A 23,550-nucleotide genomic window follows, 5' to 3' on the forward strand; every position below is an offset into this window, starting at 1 on the left:
ATGCTCATAAGGAGCATCTGTAAAATCCTCTTCAACGCGATCGTCTTTGTAGATGAACTCAACTCATTTGGAAAATAATTAGCAACCTTCTTCTAAAAATACGTAAAAGATATACATATTTGCGCGCTTGTTGCCACAGAACGCAAAGTCCAACACGCTTGACTTCCCCTGGGGGGTCTGGGCGACCATTTTGAACCTTAAATGGTTTCTACAAAGGGGTAACTCGCCTTCGCAGGATCGCACCCCGCATATAACCTCATGGAAAACGGTTGAACAGGTCCCGACCTCATTTTCTGCCTTAGGCTTTATATTTCCTTCCCATCAGTCAAGTGTAAACTTGAAAATAACATTAGTACTTGAGATCAATTACTTGAGATAAAAAATCGAAAATTTTATGTATGTATATTCAAAAATTTAAATATAATAATAATAATAATAATAATAATAACTCTCGAAAAAGGAATTATCTTCCTTGCCATTGTTCGTACAATGAATGTTTTATATGACAAAACCAAGAGAACAATGCAGTTAATAGGTAATTATCCTTGTTCGATTTTGCCCAGAGGCCAATCCTGTTCATTTCCGCGATATCTTGAAGCTACTGAAGTATAGAGATGAAATGCCTTTTCCCTTTGAATATATATATATATATATATATATATATATATATATATATATATATATATATATATATATATATATATATATATATATATATATATATATATCTATATACATATTGGGTTTGTAGTTGGTACATGTGTAGTTGTAAATTCTCCAACATCGATTCTCAAGCCTCATCCGAATCTCGAAAGCATGTGAATTAGTGAGCTAGGAAATGGAGTAATTATGAGGAAATGGCGGGCGTTGCCTGGTGGTAGGAAGCAAGGAATCAGACAAGTGACTATACGTATTGCCAAAAATATTCAAAGCTTAAAACTTGATATCAACTTTTCTATTACATATCAAAAAAAAAAAATGACATTAAAAATTTAATGTATCGAAATTATTTCGACTAATTTTTTTATTTCAATCTTTTACTCTCCTACTTAATCAAAAGATTTGAAAAATTTATCTTATTATTATCTTCCTTACAGAAACCTAGTCATTTCCTGCAGTTGTTAATTCGTTACCACTAAATCGTGCACTACTGACACTTGTACTATATATATCAAATCGAGAATGAGCACAGAATGAACCAATACCTCAGTTAACAGGTCCAGAGATGCACAATGCAATTAATATAATTACTTACGATTAAACACAGTCACAAAGAGAGAAATAGACAAGGATGAGGTAAAGTAACGATTACAGTAGTCGACTGTCTCTAAGTTGAGTTTCAATTTTACTAAAAGTACCAACTATAACAATTTCTGTTATGTAAACTAAATAAAAATGTCCTTATAATTATTGCAATTATTTCGACAATTTTAATAATTTAAAGAATACATTTATATTGTTCACTGCCGAAATTTATATTATTCAATGAGTATCCCAAAAACTTTTCAGCCCCATTAACCCGACACATTCACAAATTTCAGGAAACTTTCTAAAATATTCAACACGCTGAAAGATGCTCTTCCCTCATGGAGTGAAACCACACTTTCAGGCACTTGTGTAAACTCGTGGGTTTTAGGATGCATATACTATATATATATATATATATATATATATATATATATATATATATATATATATATATATATATATATATATATATCCATGAAAATTTTCCTTCTGGTCTGACATATCAAGACATTTTATCTTTAAAATTTTCCTAAAATTCTTCTGTTAAAATATCTAAATTATTCTAAATCTATTTTAGTTTGTTTTCTGATTAAAAAATTAAAATTTTCTTAAAAATATAAACGCCATTATCTTATAGAAAATTTATCTTTACTCCTCTACTAGTATTATACATATATAGTACTTTACATATCTCTCCTTATCTTTACATTTTCTCTTAACATACATGGTTCTGGGCATGCAACTTTGACTAAATTAGCTTTGCATTATTCAGTTAATTAACTGCTCTTCCCAGTGCGTCGAGATTATTTCTCTCGAAATTACATAGTTTGTCTACAAAGTAAGTATTGTATGCTGCCAAAAAAAAAAACATGTCACTAACCAGATATCTTACTCTACCTATATCCACACCCAGAGAAATGCAACGCTAAAAAGTAAATAAATGAATTTAAAAGAAAAATTTATAGATTTCAATGAAATATATATTATCGTAAGCTCTAAAACAAAAATTGAATATCAACTTATCGATAAAATTCAATTTCAAAGAAAACTAGTGCTGTGAATGAGTCGCTGCTTGAAATGTGGAATGAGAAACTACTCTCGATATTGGAAACCGGGTGGTTATCACCATCTTCTTCAAGAGAACAATACACAATTAGAGAATCGTGTAGAGAACTGTTCTCGAGCGACGCTTTCGAAACTTTGAGAGATTCAGAGAAAGAGAAAATGAGGGAGAGAGAAAGAGAGAAGTTGAGGCAAGGTAAGAGAAGGATATAATGGAAAAGGGAGACAAGAGAGAATAGTTGAATTGAATATTATTCCTTGAGGATGAAGCTGTAGCAGCGATGTCTAGGCGTAACCGGCCAATATAGTGGAGTCATCTTTATACTCCACATGTCTAGAGGAGTGCTATATATAACCATATAGTGCACACGTTGATGAGAAGAGAGAACTTGCACTGAGAGAAACGTTTAATTGAGACTCACTCGACCGTTTCTCGTATCAATTTAACTTCCTTCTAAATATATAACGCAGCAAATAGCACAAGTCATGTTTGTTAACTATTAACTTTACTTTCTTACAAATATATCAACAGGAAAAGTAACTTTCAAAAACAAAGAAAAAAGTTACATATTCCAAAATTAAAATCTTCTTTTCCATATAGAACACAAATTATACCTAAAATTCTATCAACTTAATTACCTCCTAGTGAAAAATTTATATTTTTATCTCGAATAACAATATAGTTGTAACTAAATGAAATGTTATATATTTGCAAAACGAAATTATAAGTGGAAAATTTATGAAATTCGAGAGAACCACCTCGATCTTGTTTAGACGAATATAGAGAGTTAGTATAGTCTTCTCTCTAGGGTTAACAACCATGCTGCAAGTAGTGCGATCACGTTATATGCCAACTTGTAGGTGTAGGTAAAGGCACACCCTTGCCACCAGCCCCCCTTTCACCCCTTTTACCCTCCTTATTGCAAGTTCCACGGTTCGTGCATTAAACTATGGAGTTGCCCAGGCATCGACCCATCCCAACCACCCACCTTTGCATATATATATTTTATATATATATATATACATATATATACATATATATATATATATATAGTATGTACATTTCTAATCAAGCGATATTGTAACTGCGGTCTAACCTCCAAACACCACTGGGGTACTACCACCTCCTTTACCAAGCAGCAAAACCCCCCCATTTCATTCCATGCCGTTCCGTCTCGATTTTCCTCCTAGCAAACCATAGCCGATCAAATATTCCCGCGCCAGCACTAAATTGCAACCTTGTATAACAGACCCCTGTCTCCAGTTTGGAGCACTCGATATCTCGATAGGATCGTTTCGCGAATCGACCAAAGCCATTTCGAAAGCAAATGCTGCCTCGAGCGTCTCTCTCAGATAAGCTAGTTCAATTGAACATTTCGAAAAGGGAGCTTATGTTCTTCAGTGCTCCCTATCAATAGGATTTAATAGAGATATATACACAGATATATGGATATCCTAGTCAAAAAATTAAACTAAACACTAAAATTTCCACATTTTTTTTTTTTTCTTATTAAAGATTACTACACATATAGAAAAACACGTTAATTAAAATTAAGAATTTGGCGTCTATGTTTATATATATATGGGCTAAATTTTAAAAAAGAAGATTTTTCAAAGTGAATAATTTAAACTAAACGAATTATACCATATTGGAAACAAGCCAGAAACGACAAGCAAAGAAACAGAGAAAGATAAATCAGTCAAATTAAAATAAAAGAACGGAACCAAAATAATTATAAAAAAATTTCGATTTATTAAATAAAACCCAAATTAAAAATTTTTTAATTGAGCTGCCGGATCAAAGAAGGGCACATAACTAATGTAATTCAAATGGGTTATGTGCCCTTCTTTGATCCGACAGCTCAATTATTTTGAATAAATTTTCAAAAACTGATAAATCCATTTTTGAAAATCTTTTTTTAAACATTACTTTTAAGAATAATATGTTGTATTATATACATAAAAAATATGTTTACAAAAAAATGTTTAAAAATGGATGTATCAGATTTTAAAAAATTGCTATATATATATATATATATATATATGTAAACTAAGCGTCGGCGTGGAGAATATCGACGTCTTCAAGTCACCACCCATCCTCTAAAAGCGTAGCCAACATGATTCTGTTCTCTCTTCACTCCCTCTTTGAGGGGTGTATTGCTCCCAATCTCCTTCACTCCCCCCTCGCAATCCCCAACCCACGCAAACATGGCTGCCAGAGCAGCGCCTTACTACAGCGGAGGAGATGCTCGCGCCTACCCTAAAACGGTTCAACCCTTAAGCTCAACCGCCCTCACGACAATGCGCGATTTCGCGAGCGATGGATCCATATAATTCCCAAAGAGCCCGAGAAACAGAAAGGACGATGGTGGAAAGCAGAAAAGACGAGGGTTGCCGGAAGTTATTCAGCCATCTCGGTGTGCTTATTCAACCCTATTAAATTCAGGGTGTGACGGAATCACCGCTTGTATTTAATTATTATCGTTTCAAAGCGAACTTCATTAACGCATTAAACCTCCCTTTTTCATATTAAATTAGGTTTCAAAATATTACATATTCATATATATATTAATGTTTACATTTCTTTCTGATCATTTTCAATCGAAACGGCAAAGTTCAATGAATATGAAAGTTACGAATATTTTTCTAATAAAAACCATAATTCTAAATTATTCAATCAAAAACGACTGCCTATAACTACACAGAAAATTAAAAGGCATTAAAATAAGCTGCAACGCTTATTATTTTAATCCAATTTTGCTTATTTAAATACCAAAATGGATTAAAAGAAGCAAAATTGGATTAAAACACTGTCCGACAAAATTCAACTTTTTTTTTGACCCACAAAAAAATCCAACATTTTTGGAAACTAGGACCCCAAAAAAAAATACCCGTGTCTGGCCGTTTTGCTAGATGAAGTCGTTTGTGGTTTTTAGGGGGTGAAAACAGCCCCTAAATAAAAAGTGACAAGATATCTTTTAAAAATTATTAATATTTTATAAAACTTGGTATCTGGGGGTTTTCGGGCTCGCTGATTATTAATCTGATGTCAGATTTTCAAAATTTAAAATAGCGGTTTCAATATGCCGGTCAAAATTTTAAAAAGTTATTAAATTTTTTTTAAACCTTGGTAACTAGGGGTTTTTTGGGTCGCTGATGACGAATCTGATGTTAAATTTTCAAAATTCAAAATGGCGCATAAAAAAAAAATTAATAACTTTTTAAAAATTTGATCGCTATATTGGATCCGCCATTTTGAATTTTGAAAATCTGACATCAGATTAATAATCAGTGACCCCGAAAACCCTCAGATACCGAGGTTTTAAAAAATATTAATAATTTTTAAAAGATATCTTGTCACTTTTTATTTAGGGGCTGTTTTCACCCCCTAAAAACCACAAACGACTTCATCTAGCAAAACGGCCAGACACGGGTATTTTTTTTTTGGGTCCTAGTTTCCGAAAATGTTAAATTTTTTTGTGGATCAAAAATTGTGTCGGAAGGTGAAATAATAAGCGTTGCAGCTTATTTTAATGCCTTTTAATTTTCTGTGTAATAATGGACTAATTTTAATAAAACATTTATTGTTTGTAACAGGAATCAAAATGAAATTTAATTTTAGCCGTCTTTAAATTGTGACAGTTGGAAATTTAAATAACTTGTTCAAATTTTACCAAGAAATATAAAAGATTTAAATACTCGAGAAATTAATCGTCTTTTATCGTATAGCAATAAATATACAGAGAAATGAATAAATTTTTATAGAAACTGGTTATTTTTTTTTAAATGGATTACGAGTATGATAAATATAATAAGCTTCTATTCCCTAATGCAGATTCTTAAAAAAAAAAAAAACCAGTCTTCGAGAATGCTGTGCATATATGGACCACGAACAGTTGTTTCTCACGCTACTGACCACTGGCTATCTCGCGAGATGATGGAAGAAAATCATCCCCTCAGCGAGGAACACAAGGGCTAAAACTGGTACAGCTAGTCAGTCACAGCTCTTTAATTTCACGGAGACAAAATTTCAGCACTTGTTTATTGCAAACAGTCCACAAAAGATGTATAATTTCAAACAAAAAAAAATTATTTATTTAAAAACATTAAAATATTCTAGTACTGTATGTAAATATTTTTCACAGTTTTCATCATTCACATAGTCAATTTCATCATTTCCACATCTTATAATTATTATAATTATTATTAATAATAATAATAAATAATTAATAATATTAATAATTAATAATATGAAGATTAATTATTATTAATAATAATAATATTTATAATAATAATAATAATTATTATTATTATTAATTATTATTATATAAATTACCTTATAAATAATAGTTAATTAATAATTAATAAGAAAACTTAAAAATTTAATAAAAATATAAAACACTGTGTAACAGGCTTAATAATTTTCAGTTAGTTGTAAATAATAAAAATAATAATTTAAGGATTGACAAAGATTTCGTCTAACGTTTTGCAACCTGCAGAAAGTGAGGGGGAAGAGATAAAACTTGTAGCGCTGGATTTTTGTCTCGCTGGACCATTCAAGTGTTCTCACGCTCCCTTGTATCATCTCCGTTCTCTCACTCTCAAGAGAATCTCAAAGTAGGGTAAAAAAAGAGGGTAACGTCAGAATTATGGGGAGTATTCTAAGATGAAAAATTCATTCTAATCATACTAACTCCTGAGAACCAAAGACTGGTTTTTTAAAAATATTGCTACAACTCAAAATCGAAATATTTTGTGTCAGTACTTAGGATGCTGCGGTCCGGAAAGCATTCCTTACATTTTACGTTGAAATAAAAATAGTTTATAAGTCACTTAGAAATTTTTCAGAAAATATTCTATATATATATATATATATATATATACTTATTTCAAAATTTTTGTCAAGTGTTTATTTATTATTCTCGCATAAATATTAAAGTAAGTAAATTTTTAATTATAAAAGGACCACATTTTCTTTCCGAAACTGGAAGTAATTTAAAAATCAAATTAAATGAAAACTAATAATTACTTATTAACATATACGCACAGTAAATAGTTATTTGACAAATTTGTTAAACTATCATATTTACAAATTTAATTAACTAGATGCATCAACCGCCAATTAATTATACCTTAGAGACATCTCAAAGATCAATACACATAACTGTCCATACATAATAATTTATTGATAAAATAAATAAGGATGCTAAAATGACTAATTTCAAATTCTCATAACATCAATATCTCTTGACAAAAATTTTTATCAGCAAACATATATATATATATATATATATATAGAAAAATAATGATAGCATACTGACGATGAGTGGAAAATATATATTAAACAGAAGGTAATTAAAAGCAAGACACGAAAGTAAATTGACACTGTAAATAGTAATTAGAATCGTTTCCTTTGCCAGTGAAAATGGAAGTCACCGCACCGCCGAAATATAATATAGAGCTTGAAAGGTATAGTGTAACATCATATTGCGTTCGACGTTCGTCGTGGTTCAGTTTGAGGTTAGAATTATTGATCTAATATTCGAGGAAGCTAAGCCGGGTGTATCTTATACTTCAAACCACCCAGTTTCACCCGACGTCCTCTCTCTCTCTCTCTATCTCTCACCCTCCACCAAAGCTACACCCTGTCGAGCTCAAAGCCGAAAGCATATATATACGGCGAAAGGAGCTCGATAATTAATAGCATCCCGAGCGAAACACCCCCAACACACTGTCCGCCTGTCACGTTCTATTCCAACTTTACTTTCCTTCATGAACGAAAAAACTTTTATAAATTATGATCCTCAAAAAAGGAGAGGGGGTGAAATTTTGATTTACGGATACTAATGATAAGTGCATATATGCATTTCCTTAATTCTCCTCTTAAAAAAGAAAGTTTTTCTAATATATAACATTGCGATGCATGAATTTCATTTGTTCGAATTATTATTTGATAGAATTTCCATATAAAAGATTTTTCAAACTAAACAATTTTGTACTTAACCAAAAAATTGTTTAACAGAATTTCTAATTAATAGAATTTTTATTTATCTAAAATTTCAAAATGACCCAACAAACAATCGACAAAAAGATTTAGGCGCGATTTTTAAAATCAACTCTAATCAAAAATTATCCACAAAAAATCGAACCTAAATCTTTTTGTCGATTATTTGTTCGGTGATTTTGAAATTTCGGACAAATAAAAATTCTATTAATTAGAAATTCTGTTATAAATAATTTTTCGATTAATTATTATTATTATTATTGTGAAAAAAGTATAATGATTCACGAAAACTTTAATTTTCGAAGACAATGCAATTGCAAGGGTCGTTGAGTCGGCTATATAGTGAATGCAATTCTCTGGCCTAAATTGCCGGTATTTATCCTCACGACAAAGTTCTCGACCGTTTGCAATGATCGCGATGTTTTCCGAGCCGAGAACAACGAACAGAGAGCTTGACAGAAGTTGTAAACTTTATGGTAAACCGTGCGACGTAAACGTAGTCAGCGAAAGGGAATCGTCAACATTTAATCCAATCGTCTTCCGCTCTAAATAAAATTTCTTCTAATATATGAAAATTAAAAAATTTCTTTTCCATTAAAAAATATCCATTCTAAACAAATGTGCTCTTCTCAATACTTGAAATATTTAATGTAAATATACACGACTGTTTGTTAATGCTTAATTTCAGTATATATTGCAGGGTCTAATCTATATAAACTGAAGGTGTCTAAGGAACACGGACAGTGAAAATGAAGTAATACACAGGCGTGGAAAATCTCTATTATAGTATTCGTGTACGAGAATAGCTGACTCTATAGAGACCCACACTTGTTCTCTCACTCCATATCCTTTTCCTCGGCATTAGTATAGTGAGGCTAAGGCCTTAGGGGTCTCCTGGCAACCAAGCCTATCAAACTATCTTATGGTCTAACCCTTGCCGGTCCTTGGACCATCCCCCGTCACTTGGAGCCCTTAACGACCGACCCCACGGGAGACACCGGGAAATTGAGAAAATTATCCTATCCCGCGTTATAGAGACGATGAGTACACGCAACTATCACACTTTAGCTGCTGGCACACCACTCTAAATGAAGCCCAACATCAATGTTTGTGTGTGTGTGTGTGTGTGTGTGTGTGTATGTGTCACTCACACACTCTACAAAAGGATAGCTGCCATCTTAGTTGGGAATTAAGAAGAGGGTGGAAATACGAACCCTCGCTAATACTCTCCAAATATATACGCGCCATTTTTAACATTTCCTATACTGTTAGTCTATTTTTCTTTGTCTATAGTTAGAATTTTTATTTTCAATAATTTTATTAGATGTATAATTATAGTTTTTAAAAGCATTTTTATTTTTTAAATTCTCGCATTTAACAGAATTTCTTTTTAAACGAATTTTTACTTTACAGAATTTTTATTTCACCTCCCCTACTCTCTAAATTTGAATCAGTGAATTTCATTGCTAACCAGTTAAAGGTATACCAAACCAGTGAAATTTGACTGATTGGTTCAGTAAAATTTCACTGATTTGGTAGTCAATTTTTAATAGGATATTTATCCAACTTTTTATTTAATAGCACAGAAAATTAAAAGGCATTAAAATAAGCTGCAACGCTTATTATTTTAATCCAATTTTGCTTATTTTAATATCAAAATGGATTAAAATAAGCAAAATTGGATTAAAATAATAAGCGTTGCAGCTTATTTTAATGCCTTTTAATTTTCTGTGAGAAATCCAATAAAACCAAATTTTAATTTTGCATAATTTTCATTTAATTGAATTTTATGTGAGTCAAATTTCCAATTTATTAAAACATCATTTATCCGAATTGTTATTTGTAAATTTCCGAAAAAAAACTCCGAATTTTCATTTGTCCGAAATTGCAAATGGCCGAACAAACAATAGTCAGTAAAATTAGCGCGTTTATTAAAATTGATCAATCACGATTTTCTTGATAATTTCTGATTGGTAAATTTTATCAAAATCGCACCTAAATGGCCAATTATTTGTTCGGTCAATTAAAATTTCGTATAAATGAAAATTCGGAGTTTTAATATTTACTGGAAATTGGAAATTATGACGTTTAAAAATTAGAATCACTTAAAATTAAATTAAATTCTCCTAAAAACTAATTATTAATAAAATTCTTTGAAAATGAAAATTCTAACTAAATTATTTTTATAGAATAATCATATGCGCATGATTATTCTAATATATTTTTTATTAGGATTTTAACACGGAGAAGAAAATAACGTTAAATTTACAAGATTAATTAAACCAATTATTATTATTTGTTGATCTAATAAGAACAATTGGTAAAATTTATTAGAAAATTTTATTCATCATTTATATCTACTATATAACATTGTAAATTTAACATTTTTCTTCTCCGTCTAAGTTATGAAGGAGCTTAAAGTTGTTTGTTATTGCAAAAAACCTGTGATATTTAAAATAAATAATTTTATTTTTGTTTTAAAAAAATCTTCATCCATAACAGAAATAAATTTCACTGAAATAGTTTCGCTATTCTAGAGAAACTTTTATCTGTATAAAAATTTTATTCCGACACTATATTTTTGGTAGTAAAAATTTGTATTAACTAAAACTAATATTAATTCAGTTTTTTATACATAAAATAATAGAGTTTCATTTATTTAATTATAGAATATTTAACGAAAAATGTGAGAAAATGAAAATTGTTATAAAACAATTATCTGAATTGTGAAAAAAAAGAGTTTAATATCGAGAGATAAGCAAATACTTAGAACATGATGTTAGGAATAGGATACCAAAGGCAGAGAGATACTTGCACCACGAATGGCTGGCCGGGTATCCTGTATAGAACAGTTTTACCGATAAGAGACGTCGTGTTTAACAGCCCCCAGCTAGTCTGTGTGTATATGTTATCCGGTATGAATCCTGAAACTCAACTACTCCTAGACGAGATTCGTAGTCTCCGACAAAGAGAAAAGGGAAGTGGATTTGGTGGTTGAGACACGAGAGTACTACTTCGATTAAACTGATTGGATGAAAGATAAATAAATAAATAAATAAATAAAATATTTTATTAAATTAACTGTAAATATAATACAATCTTTTTCTTTTCTAAAAAAAAACCTAATGCTTCTGTATCTTGATTTTGGAACATGTTAAATTTTCCACTCAAATAATCTTACTACTTTGATGAAAGACAAAATATTTCAACAGTATTATGAATGATAACAAACAGGATAAGGAATTGTCAACCCTATCAAAATATCTCCATTTCTATAATATTATCAGATTTGAAAGCATCTGTAACATTCGAAAAATGTAGAAAAATGTTTACAATACAGACTTTTAAACTTAAAAAAGAAGTATCTTAAAAATTTGTAGATTTTAAAACGTTTAAAACATCATCTGTAACCATCTTACATCTTCAAAATTAATTGATATTAGAAATAACTACTTTTTGCAGTGAATCAATGAAATTTTGCTAATTCGAATTAAGAAAATATATAAAAATATTAAAAAGCTTTTACCTAAGGCAAATAATTCAGAAAAAAAACTCGACTATTCCTACTCGCAGTTGGTGAGGAAAACATTTGCCGAAAAGAAAATAAGAAAAAAAAAAACGAAGAAAAAGAAGTTTACTCGAGTGTAAGTGAGAAGGTTTGAAAAGAGAAACACTTGGCACGACAAGAAACAACCCCTTAGTCCCGGATCAATAGAAGAAGGGGATCTCATAGTGGGGGTAAGAGATACGGAAGGGGGGTTTGAAAAATCTTAGGATTCCCCGTATATAGGAGAGGGCTCAAAGCCCAGTTTTGCCACCCCAAAAAGGTAGGGGAAACCTTAGACAAGAGGCGTGGTTTCAGTTCCGTATTTTCATCCCCTTACACCTCACTCTCACACACACTCTCTTTCTTCCTTCTCCTTCCTCTCTTAGTACATCTCACCCCCTTTCCTACCCCTTCATTCCTCCCAAGCCTTTTACCACGAGAATAAACCCTTTGAGAAGATCTCCGTCCACGAGAATTATAACTAGCAAACTTTACTGAACACTGGGATGCACTCGCGAACTTTTCATTCTTCCCTCTCTCTATCTTTTTTTTTTTTTTTTTAACCCTAGCCACTTCCGTCTAGCTCAGAACAAGAGACGCTAACTTCCGTTGGACCTTTGTCTACACTTAACAACCTGACCTCTCTAGCCATCAAAAAGGCGAAACTTATGAGAAAAGAGATTTGAAACTTTTTCTCTCTAACGTTCAGGAAAGAACGAAGCTTTTTTATCGACAACGTGAAACAAGCAAGTTTCGTGGCTTGGATGACGAAGCAAGCGTTGCGAAGCTCTCTTTTTTACAGCGCGCATGCGGTTACCACATCATGAAACAACTGCGAGTGGGAGTACAATCGAATATCTGTATAGATAAACGGAGAAAGTGAAATTACAATTCGTAATTGGTAATCGAATATCAATCAGGGTCAAGATTTCACTCTATAGCCTTATTAGAGAACGAAAAAAAGAAAACCGAGAGTAACGAGGTGTATTTTTAACTCTATTTCTAAATAGAAAATAAAAAAAAATATTAAACTTTACATTCTACGATATTTAAAATAATATGAATACTATTATTTTTTTTTTCCTATTATAAAAATGTAGCGTTATGCGTAACGCTTTTTAGTAAAACTAATAAAATCAATTAGTCGAATATAATATCAACATAAAATATCATATAAAACATCATCATTATACTACTGTTTTATTAATAAAAAATAATTTAATGATTAAAAAAACAATAATCAGCGCTTTAAAGTCTCGTAATAGTAAAAAATTAATTATAAAAAAAAATCTCAAACGAACTTATCTACGCAAGTAGTATAAGTCATTTTAGGTCAGCCATTGGTATTTTCGCTAAAGGAGAGTTACGGTTATTCAGAAAATAATAATTTTCAGTAAACGATTAAAAAAAAAAAAAAACACTTTTTTATCAATACATATAAAAATGCGTGAAAGTTTATAATTCCAAGAAATTTGTTTTTGTTCCCATAACTTGCAATTTGTTTCTAGGATAAACAGACGTAAATGCAAACGAGGGAGACGCATTCATATACATTTCAGTTACATTACTGTGGACATCATCGGATGTGTTGACGGGAAATACAAGCATAATTCAACCGAGACTACCTGCTGACCGCTATTTCACGAAAGTCACCCACTCACCCTCCCCTTTCCGCGTTTCTCACCCCCTCGAAACCCTTCAAATACCAAGTTTCCGTCTCTGTCTCTCTCTCTCACTCCCTGTGTGTCATTGCTTTTCGCTCTCTCCCACATTCACCCTCTCGAACGTTGCACTGACTGATGACGTCATTTCCTACCAAGCATTATACATCTTGCAGCGTATTTCCGTCAGCCGATTAAGATTGTCTCGTCGGCAGTAAAATACAAAACCTTTCAGACAGAAACCCGTTGAAATGAAATACCAAACAAAAAAATGTATAAAGATTTGCAATTAAAAAAATTAACATTATAAAGATTCGCGGTAGGAATAATTTTCCACTCTCTAAATCTAAATTAGTAAAAATGTTTACTAATTTGAATTAGTGACTCACTTTTTGCTTCTGAATTAGTTAAATTTTACTAATTATTAGTAACTTTTACTAACAATTAGTAAAATTTAACTAATTCAGAAGCAAAAAGTGTGTCACTAATTCAAATTAGTAAACATTTTTAGTAATTCAGATTTAGAAAGCAGAAAGTATTGTATTTTTTAACCAATCATTAGTGAAAATTTGAATTAATTTAAACTATAGTGACTCACTTTTTGCTATTAAATTAGTTAAATTTTACTAATTTAATATTAAAAAAAAATTTTGTTACTACTAAATACTTAAGTTTTACTAAAAAGCAAAAAATGAGTTACTAATTCTCAAATTAGTTAAAATTTTTACTAATTTAAATTTAGAATGCAAATCTATATACAAATCTAAAAACTCGATTCATAAAAATTATTTAAAAAAAAAAATAAATAAATAAATCAAATAAAATGAAGAAAGATTAAATAATATAATTTACATGAGAAAACATTAGGAACTAATTGGTATGTATAATTAACGATACAAGACAAAAACCTGAATGGAATCCCATCTCGTAAATTACAACTCAACCCTCACATCCTATAAATGAACAAAAAGCCAACTCCTGGTAAAGCGATTTAACTTGTGTTACACGGAAATCCATGATTGTTTTCATGTTTCCTATTTAGATGTTCCTTTGGATTAATTTTCTATAGTATTGATAATCATTTTTACCGAAAGAATCAAGTCAAAAATATATTTCCTTATTTTCCAATAATTTAAATCTCTATTTATACCATTGTAAATATCAAATCTCAGTTTTGTGAATTTCTAACTAATTTTAACAACTAATTCTAACCATTTTACAGCGCATAGTTAAAAAAAAGTCTTAAATCGTTATTCCCAGACAAAAAATGGGGAATTAGAACTTATTTTTAATTATAAAAATATAATATTCAAAATTAAACAAAAAAAATGACTCCAACTTGCTATTTCTCGGTATCTCTAGTAATTGTTGAAAATGTTTTAATAAATCATTGATTTAATTGGAAGTTCTTAGTCGGCAAACACTTTAATCTGTAAACAATATAAACCGTTCTTATATCTAATCCTGAAACAATGCTTTGCTCGAATGGCGTCAGCATAGAGAAGGCGATTTCGAGTTGCTGGAGAGGGAAACCAGGAAGAAGAGAAGGGTTGGGGGTGGTTTAGAAGAGAAACCCCTTTTGTATACCCCTCCTGAGAAACCTTTAGCGACTCCGTTGAGCGGATGGTGGCGGAAGGTGTATGTATGGTTTGGGTTCGAGACTGAGAGAGTGAGGAGGGGGGGGGGGGGGTGAAGGGGGAATGAATAGGGGTTGTGGGAGGGCGGTCACTTGGCGATTAAGAACACGTACTAACCCTGCCTGGTTTTCCACCCCTGCAAGCTTGGGATCAATACAACTTAGTTCCCCGAACCACTACCCTCCACCCTTTTCACCCCTCTTTCAGACTCTGCCACCCCGCAGTGTTCTTATGTCCCGGGGCAGTCCGCCAAAGCCATGCTTCTTACCGCCCTCGTAGCGAAAGCTTATACTATATCTGAGTTCACCAACCGAGAGATACGGAGGTCTGATAAAATTCTAACGGGTTGTCCTGTATATTCACCGATTTCATTTTTTTTTTTTAATATTTTTCATCCACTTCCTCTTGTTTTATTTAAGATATTGATATCTCAATTTTATTTAATGTCGATTCGTTTCGAAAAAAACTGATTTTGTAGTAAAAAAAAACACGCATTCGATTAGTAATTTCTAAATTATATTATTAATAATGGATGTCTTATTTTGAAACACTTTTGTCCTCAGTTTAAGACATCTTATTCTCTGAATCTAAAAAATGACTACACTGAAAAAAATGTTTGGTATTAACAACCAAACATTTGGTTGGTATTTAAACAAATTTTTTTGTTGAATCAACAAAATTTTGGTTGTCCCAATCAAACTTTAGTTAGGACAACAAAAATCCTTTTTTTCTAATTTTGGTTGTGTCAAAAAAATTTTGATTGAGACAATTAAAATTTTGTTGATTCAACAAAAAAATTTCTGTTGCTTAAATACCAACCAAACGTTTGGTTGTCTTTACCAAACCCTTTTTTCAGTGTAATTATCATTGATTAGTACAACTGCTAATTTGTATATTTTACTAATTTTACTCATTTTTAATAAAAATCTAATTCATAATTATTTTGTAATTTTCATCTAAAAATTAATTTTTACAGTGAAAATCTAGATTGACAATACTATGTTTGTTTAAAAAAAAGAAATTTTTAATGAAATTATTTTATTATTATAAAATAATTACTTTCTTGTCACCCAGTATGCTTTGAGTTTTAGACTACACAGAAGTGTTATAGGTAAGCCTTCTTACGATCGATAGAGGTTAGTCGCGCCCAGCACCGCGAATGAAGCACCAACTATACCTCTTTCTCTATATGGATAGCGATGATAGTGATTCCTAAGGAGGCGATCGAGTCAAAGATCATCTTTACACACACAGAAAAAAGATATCTTTGATAAATTTTTCTTTCATATAAAGAAAATTTATTTGTTTCAAACAAATTATTTTTAATTCAAAAAAAATATCTTCTTTTCAAAGAAATAATTTATTATCCAAAAAAATGTTTCTTTCACCCTATATAAATGTTAGAATTTTTTTTTATTTAATGTACAAATTTCTTTCATTCCAAGAAATTTTCTTTAAAACTAAAAAGATTTTTCAAAGAAAATTTTCCTCCTTTCTTTATTTTTATATTATTTTAAAGTGTAAAATTATTATTATTATTATTATTATTATTATTATTATTATTATATGGACTGAGACAAATATACGTTTATTTAATTTATAAATATATTATATTCAAGTTTGATAATAAAACATTTTTTTGGGTGATGAAAAAGAATCTTGAACCAATATAAAGGTATTAGAATCGGTGAGGAGAAAAAAAGAGACTTTTTCTAAAAGAATGTCTCACAAAACGAAAGTGCCATTCAATTTGACTGCAAAACGTTTGAAGCCCAGTGACTTTTACGAAAATGATTGAGAGCTTTCAGCAGCAGAAGCGGCAAATAGAATTTCCATGTAAATAACAAGTATCCAACTAGAATCTCTCAAAGGTTTTGATTAAAAATAACGTGACGTTGAACCCAATCCAATTTTCTAATTCAATTGGCTAATTTCTTGACGAAGAAACTCATGACTCGAATAGAGTGTCTGCAATCGAAAGTCCTTGTTCCTAATCAAGCGATTAAATATACTAAAGCGATCGCTGGGAACAGGAACGTTCCACCCGGTATGGCACTCAGGTGGAAAATACCTTCGGTCGACGGAAACTATCTCCCTTTCTACCCTTCGACAACACGGATGCTTGGTGGATGTATACAGCGGCGTTACAGGAAGTCACTCTGTACCTTCGTTCAACGATGAGGTATATATATATATATGCAGAGATATACATTGAACCCTCAAGTGTTTTGCGTGTATGCGTACATTAAAACGTGTTAGCACTTCTATGACTAAAATGTGTGTCTGTGTGTATATGTCTCGCAGCAAATGTGCACAAAACGGACAGCCAGACCGACGGATGGACAGAGAGGGTGGTCAGAACAGAGAAATGAGAATAGTGTCGGTCTACGAGCTGAGTGGAGTTGGTGAGCAAATTGCTCAAAGTAATTAATCGCTTTTGCCGGGTTGGCTTGCCACGCTAGCGGCTGAACCTCATCCAAGGGGGTAGGTGCCCCAAGACTACATTTTGCTTCGATTTTGGTCATTATCAAAATGACCATTACCTAATGGTATTGCCAATTTCAATGCCTCGCAAAAATCTAATTTCTAATATTCAATAATTCAGAAAAAATTAGATATTTCTAATTTTCATATCTAAAAATTAGAAATTATAAAATCGGAAAGAATGACAAATATCTTTTTCATTTTGAATTTTAAAAACATGACAAGATGATTTTGAACGCGGGAAAGACGAGATGGAATTTGGTTATATGCCAAAGTATTAGAGAATATTGTGCGTTGTGCCCTCCAATGCAGCCTCATAATCATGTTTTTATGCTAATACGATTCTACGCTCCATAATAAAGGATTACTGAACGGGTGATTATTAAAGTACAATGCCGTTATAAGCCGACGCTTCGGCGCTATATAAGCACTCGTTGTAAACGTCTACAATTTTAAATTTAATAAACAGCAAATTTTTAATATTTATCGATAATAATTAATAGTAAACATGTTAAATGTTCAGGTCAAAATTTTTTAAATTATATCCCAATATCTGATAAAAGTAAAAATATACATATAAATATACACTTAAAAATTTTTTTTTTAAACAATTGTAAATAATAAAAAAGGATTAAATAAAAAATAATTAAATTTAAAAAAAAAAATTTCCTTTTCTGAATTCTACATCTTAGCTCCCCTCTTCTAGTTATATTATATGAACCGCGGCCATCTTGTTCCTCGCCTTTCCTTTCATCCCTTGATTTCCCCTGCTCACGTTAGACCATCCCTTACCTCGTCTTACCCTCCCTAGAAAACGTGGTCAAACATTGCCAGTTCACCCTACTCTAAAGACTTGTCCCCACCCCTCTGCCAACTAAGGAATTGTTCCTTATCCTACATGTATGTACAATGGTTGAAGGAAACCCTGCCTACATTGTTTACAGTTTTTTTTTTTTTTTAAATTATTTTTAATATTGTAAAATTGAATAACAAGCAATCAAAAAATATTTTTCATAAAATAAAACATGTTCAACTTTATAATCACTGTTAATTTACTTTAATCCCATTAAATTTATTTTTAAAAAAATTGAACTGAAAAAAAATTTATTTGATCCAAATAATTGGTTACTTCACTATTATCAAATAAATATTTACTTGGAACTAAATAATTTTTATTTGAACCAATAATTTCTGTATTTAAAGCAAATACCATTTACTTGACTCAAATAAAAATTAATTGGTTCAATTAAATATTTATTTGATAATAGTCGCAAGTAACCGATTATTTGAATCAAATAAATTATTTTCAGTGTAGGAAAAATAAATTTTTCTGTTGCTTAAATAGGTACGAAATAAAATAATCTAATTAACCTCATTTAAAAAAGCAACGAATTAATTTTATCTCATAGTGTAGTAATCGCTTAAGCTCTGAGAAAATCGTTGTTACTCATCCTAAGTAATGAGTTTAATCACTTAAAAGATTTGATCGACCTGACTTCGACCGAAAAACAAACAAAAAAGAGGTAAAAAAAAGGGGGGGGGGAGAAAGTGAGGGAGATAGAGAAGGCCAAATGAAGGGAAGAGCATTCCGACAAACGCGACGATAACACAAGCTTGGAAGGACTCTGTTATATACATATATAGACTAAACGGTTAGAGTCCAATCCGGTTGGAGAGCGGAATGTCCTCATTTCCATCCTAGTCCTTTCGCTTCCAAAGATACGTGGAATTTTGCAATAAAGATAAGAACCTTTGAGCACCAAAAGCATTCTCATTTCTCACCCTTTCCAGCTCCTATTCTCTCCACATATTCGCTGCAATTGAAATCGCAATCATCGCGTTCGATTCGATTTACGCTATCGACTTAAGTTACGCCTTCATTTCAACTGAAATTGCATTCCCACTATTCTCCAATATAGATAATTTCAAGATTCTGATGATAGAATATACTTTAATAATGAGAATTAACATTTTATGTTTTATTCATTATATAAATAATATTTTTAGTAAATAAAATATTTTCTTCACGAGAAAGCAATCAAGTGCATAGAAAATGATATTCAATTTTTATATTAGATATAAATATAAAAAAATTTCTATCAGTATTATCGAACAAAATTATTTCTAACAAAGAAAAAAAAAGAAATTGCTTAAAGATGCTAACTGATGTTTACTATCGGATCTCTCAAAATTAATAATATAACCACAGCTAAATTTTTTGCTATGACAACGAACAAGTTTATTGGAATCAACTTAAATTTTCAAATTTTTTTGTTCTCACAGCAAATTTGTTCGCTGTCTCTATATATTAGCTAACATAATTTAATGTGACAGCAAATAGTTCGCTGCCACAGCAAACTTTTTCTATGCGTGTATTTCTTCAGAAATATACTATAATAAAAAATTATTCTGTTGAATCGTTTACGGAAAAAAATATTTACCTAGAGTAGCGAAAAGTTTGACTATAACAAAAAAATAGTATTGAATCAAGAAAACCTTACTTGTCTGCGTATGTGATTAAATATTTTCTTGATCCAAGAAAATTTTACCTAAATTTTCTCGAATTAAAATTAGTGGATCAAATACGGACAAGTAAATGATTATCTCGAATCAATTTTTATTTTATTGTAGAAAATGTTTTAATTGATTCAATTAAATCTTTCATTTTCTCTGTTCCAAATGAAATTAATTTTTCCATAAAGAAATTCTAGAGAATTATACTAGGAAAATTTTCTACAATTTTTTCCAACTGGATTGAGAAACTCATGAAGCAAAAAAAAAGACAAATTTTCAACACATATATCTTATATTCTGTTAAGCATGAGCTTCTTGTATATGAAGCGTGATAAGTCCTTGCTAACAAGATAGAAAGCACGTTAGTAAAAATAAAACTATATGTGAAGAGTGAGAGAGAGAGAGAGAGAGAGAGAGAGAGAGACAGAGAGAGAGAGAGAGAGAGAGAGAGAGAGAGAGAACCGAAGCGATATCCCTTGGATGTAAAGTTAGATTCACTGCAGTAACCATGGTGAATGTGTTTGAGCGCACCGAGATAGAGATTAGACGGTGGCGGTTTACGTCAGAGGGAGTGTGTATAAGGATGTGTAAGGATGCGTTACTGCAGGTGAAGGAGAAGTAGGTAGTTCCAGCTCCAACAACGATCAATACCCACCATGCTGGCACGTACAAGTCTGTATAACTATACCCACAACGTTATTCGGAAGAGGAGTACACGGTAAAAGGGGGGTAGTTGCTAGAAATAGGGGTAGAAACATCCCCAAGGAACCGATAGTAGTCCATAGTGCTGCCAACTCATCCCAACCGCCTCCGGCAAATGGATGCTTCCAATTGCATCTCTAGATTTCCTCTCTGACTTGGACTTACAATTTACTTTGCGCAATGTTTGAATTTCCTGCCATTCTCTCTTTTCAAAATAAACACCACATTCAAAAGTCACTTTACACATTTCATAAATACAACCAAAAGTAAATATAAAACAGCATCAGTATTCGCATAATCATTTAATTATTATATCATTAATGTTTAAAATTTTAGATATATTATATTTTGCCTATTTTTGTTTTTAGATGCGATTTCAATCAAATTGGCCCAATGAAAAATAAGAAAGAAATTCGCGTGTCAAGAGTTCCATACCTAGAAAGCACGTCATATCCTGGTTTCAGGTTTATTACCAACAACCGCGAATGAATGGAAGGTGGATGATAAAGCATGTTAAAAGAGGGTTGGAGGTGTGCTGCTGGAGAAAGAAGAGGATTGGAAGGGTTTTCATTCATAAAGGTGTTTTATTGTTTTAGGCACAACGCAACCGGCGAAGAGGAGACCGGATAATAGCATCAGAGGAACCGGAAAGCATAACCACTCGCAAAAGTGGAACCTACTACTTCCACCATTTTCTGCGATGATGACCCTTTACAAATTATCAAAATAACCTTCGAGACAATACATACAAAATGAATAACAAATTTATTCTAATATACAAAAAAAGATTTCTTTAGTTATTTTATTAATTACTTAAGAATAAGATTTTATAGAGGAAAAAAAAAATAATCATAACCCACGTCGTATTTTGGTTAAAACAAGACAATGTTTCTTAAAATTTACGCCACGCCCATATACATTCAACCTCTTAACTTCCGGCACCACCTATATTATATACGATGTAAAGACCCCCCCTCCCCATTCGAGACTGAACCAACCCTCCTCGACCTCTAGAATTCCCAACTTTCAGGGTTGTAGAAAGTTTTACCCTAACATGGACAATACTTTTTCATGCCAAGTTTGTCTAAAACCAGACGCATCAGAAGCGAAACCTGTCTTAAATGAAAGGGGAATGTTTAAGTATATCTAAAACTGAATATGTTAAAAATAACCAATTTTGTTCCAATTTCGAATATTTTTCTATTACAAGTTGAATTATTTTTCCTATATTTAAACAAGATGATAAAAAATTCAGTACTCCTTACTGATTAAGGCATATCTCTTTTCTCTAACAGTCCCTAAATATTATTATTCGTTTAGTTTTTTCTCTTATTCCATTTTTGTATATATCATTATTATGTTTATTTATTTAAATTTTATTAATATTGTTCTTTAGAGGACTTAATTTTTCTTGAATAAATAAAACGCTAATTCACTCACCAATTGTAGTTGTTGTTTTAAACCTCCAAATTCTGAGAGTAATCGCCAAATATACAGAAAAAGTTCACGACGACGAGCATCTTTTCAAATTGTAGACAATTTTTCCTGAAAATAAAAAACATTTTTAATAAATCGATATGATTTTAATATATCAATATTAATTAATTACTAATATTAATAGTTATTAGTTTAATAATTAATTAATTACTAATATTACACTGAGAGAAATGATTGGTTGCGATTACTATCACAGAAAATTAAAAGGCATTAAAATAAGCTGCAACGCTTATTAATTTAATCCAATTTTGCTTATTTTAATACCAAAATGGATTGTTTTATTATTTTAATCCAATTTTACCTATTTTAATCCATTTTGGTATTAAAATAAGCAAAATTGGATTAAATTAAAAAGTGTGGCAACTTATTTTAATACCTTATAATTTTCTGTGATTTTGTTAGTAAGAGTATTTATATTAGTTACGTGTTACCATTTAATTAGTCAGCCTAACCATTTTGTTAGTAAGGTAACTAATAAAATAGTTATTCCAACAAACTAATTAGTTGAACCAACTAATAAAATAATTATGCCAACCAAAAAAAATACAACTACTAAAATTAGCAGCAGTATAGTTTAATAAAAAAATGGTAAACCCAACCCATCTTTTTTCTCAGTGGAATAGTTATTAGTTTCACAGAAAATTAAAAGGCATTAAAATAATCTGCAACGCTTCTTATTTTTATCCAATTTTGCTTATTTTAATCCATTTTGGTATTAAAATAAGCAAAATTGGATTAAAATAAGAAGCGTTGCAGCTTATTTTAATGCCTTTTAATTTTCTGTGTTATCCCAAAACAATTAGAGATTTTTTTTTTATTCTAATCTTCTGAACTAAATTAAATGAAAAATTTCTTTTGTCATATAATTATTATTGAAACTATATATGTAGTTACAGTATACATGAGAAAAGTTTTGTATAATTGTAAACATATTTTGAACGTATGTAGAAAGTAACTATATTCAAATGAAAGAACGTCTAGAAAGAGAAGTTTTTCTTTAGTTAAAAAAGTCAAGAAAGTAAAAAGTAAAGCTAAAAGCCCTGGGCTTTCCAATTAGCATTCTTGCTCGTGTGGAAGCAAACACTGGGTTTAGTTTAGAACAAGAGAAGAGAGCAACATAAACCGCGCGATAAAACGCTATACACAGACTCTCTTCTATATATTCCCTCATCTCCTCAGAGCTTCTTCTCTTTT

The 23,550-nt window shown here is 31.0% G+C and overlaps 1 long non-coding RNA gene across 1 annotated transcript; it reads left to right on the forward strand.

Annotated features, from left to right (window-relative positions):
- Positions 1 to 7,605: 7,605 nt before the first annotated feature.
- LOC127277377 (uncharacterized) lies at positions 7,606 to 22,152 on the forward strand. Its single transcript, XR_007842363.1, has 4 exons — positions 7,606 to 7,661; positions 7,731 to 7,779; positions 21,228 to 21,389; positions 21,456 to 22,152. It is a non-coding gene; the product is annotated as an uncharacterized LOC127277377 (long non-coding RNA).
- The last annotated feature ends 1,398 nt before the right edge of the window (positions 22,153 to 23,550 follow it).

Source organism: Leptopilina boulardi, unplaced genomic scaffold, assembly GCF_019393585.1.
Source record: "Leptopilina boulardi isolate dan_hultmark-lab unplaced genomic scaffold, ZJU_Lbou_2.1 LbouV2_165, whole genome shotgun sequence".
NCBI classification, from domain to species: domain Eukaryota; kingdom Metazoa; phylum Arthropoda; class Insecta; order Hymenoptera; family Figitidae; genus Leptopilina; species Leptopilina boulardi.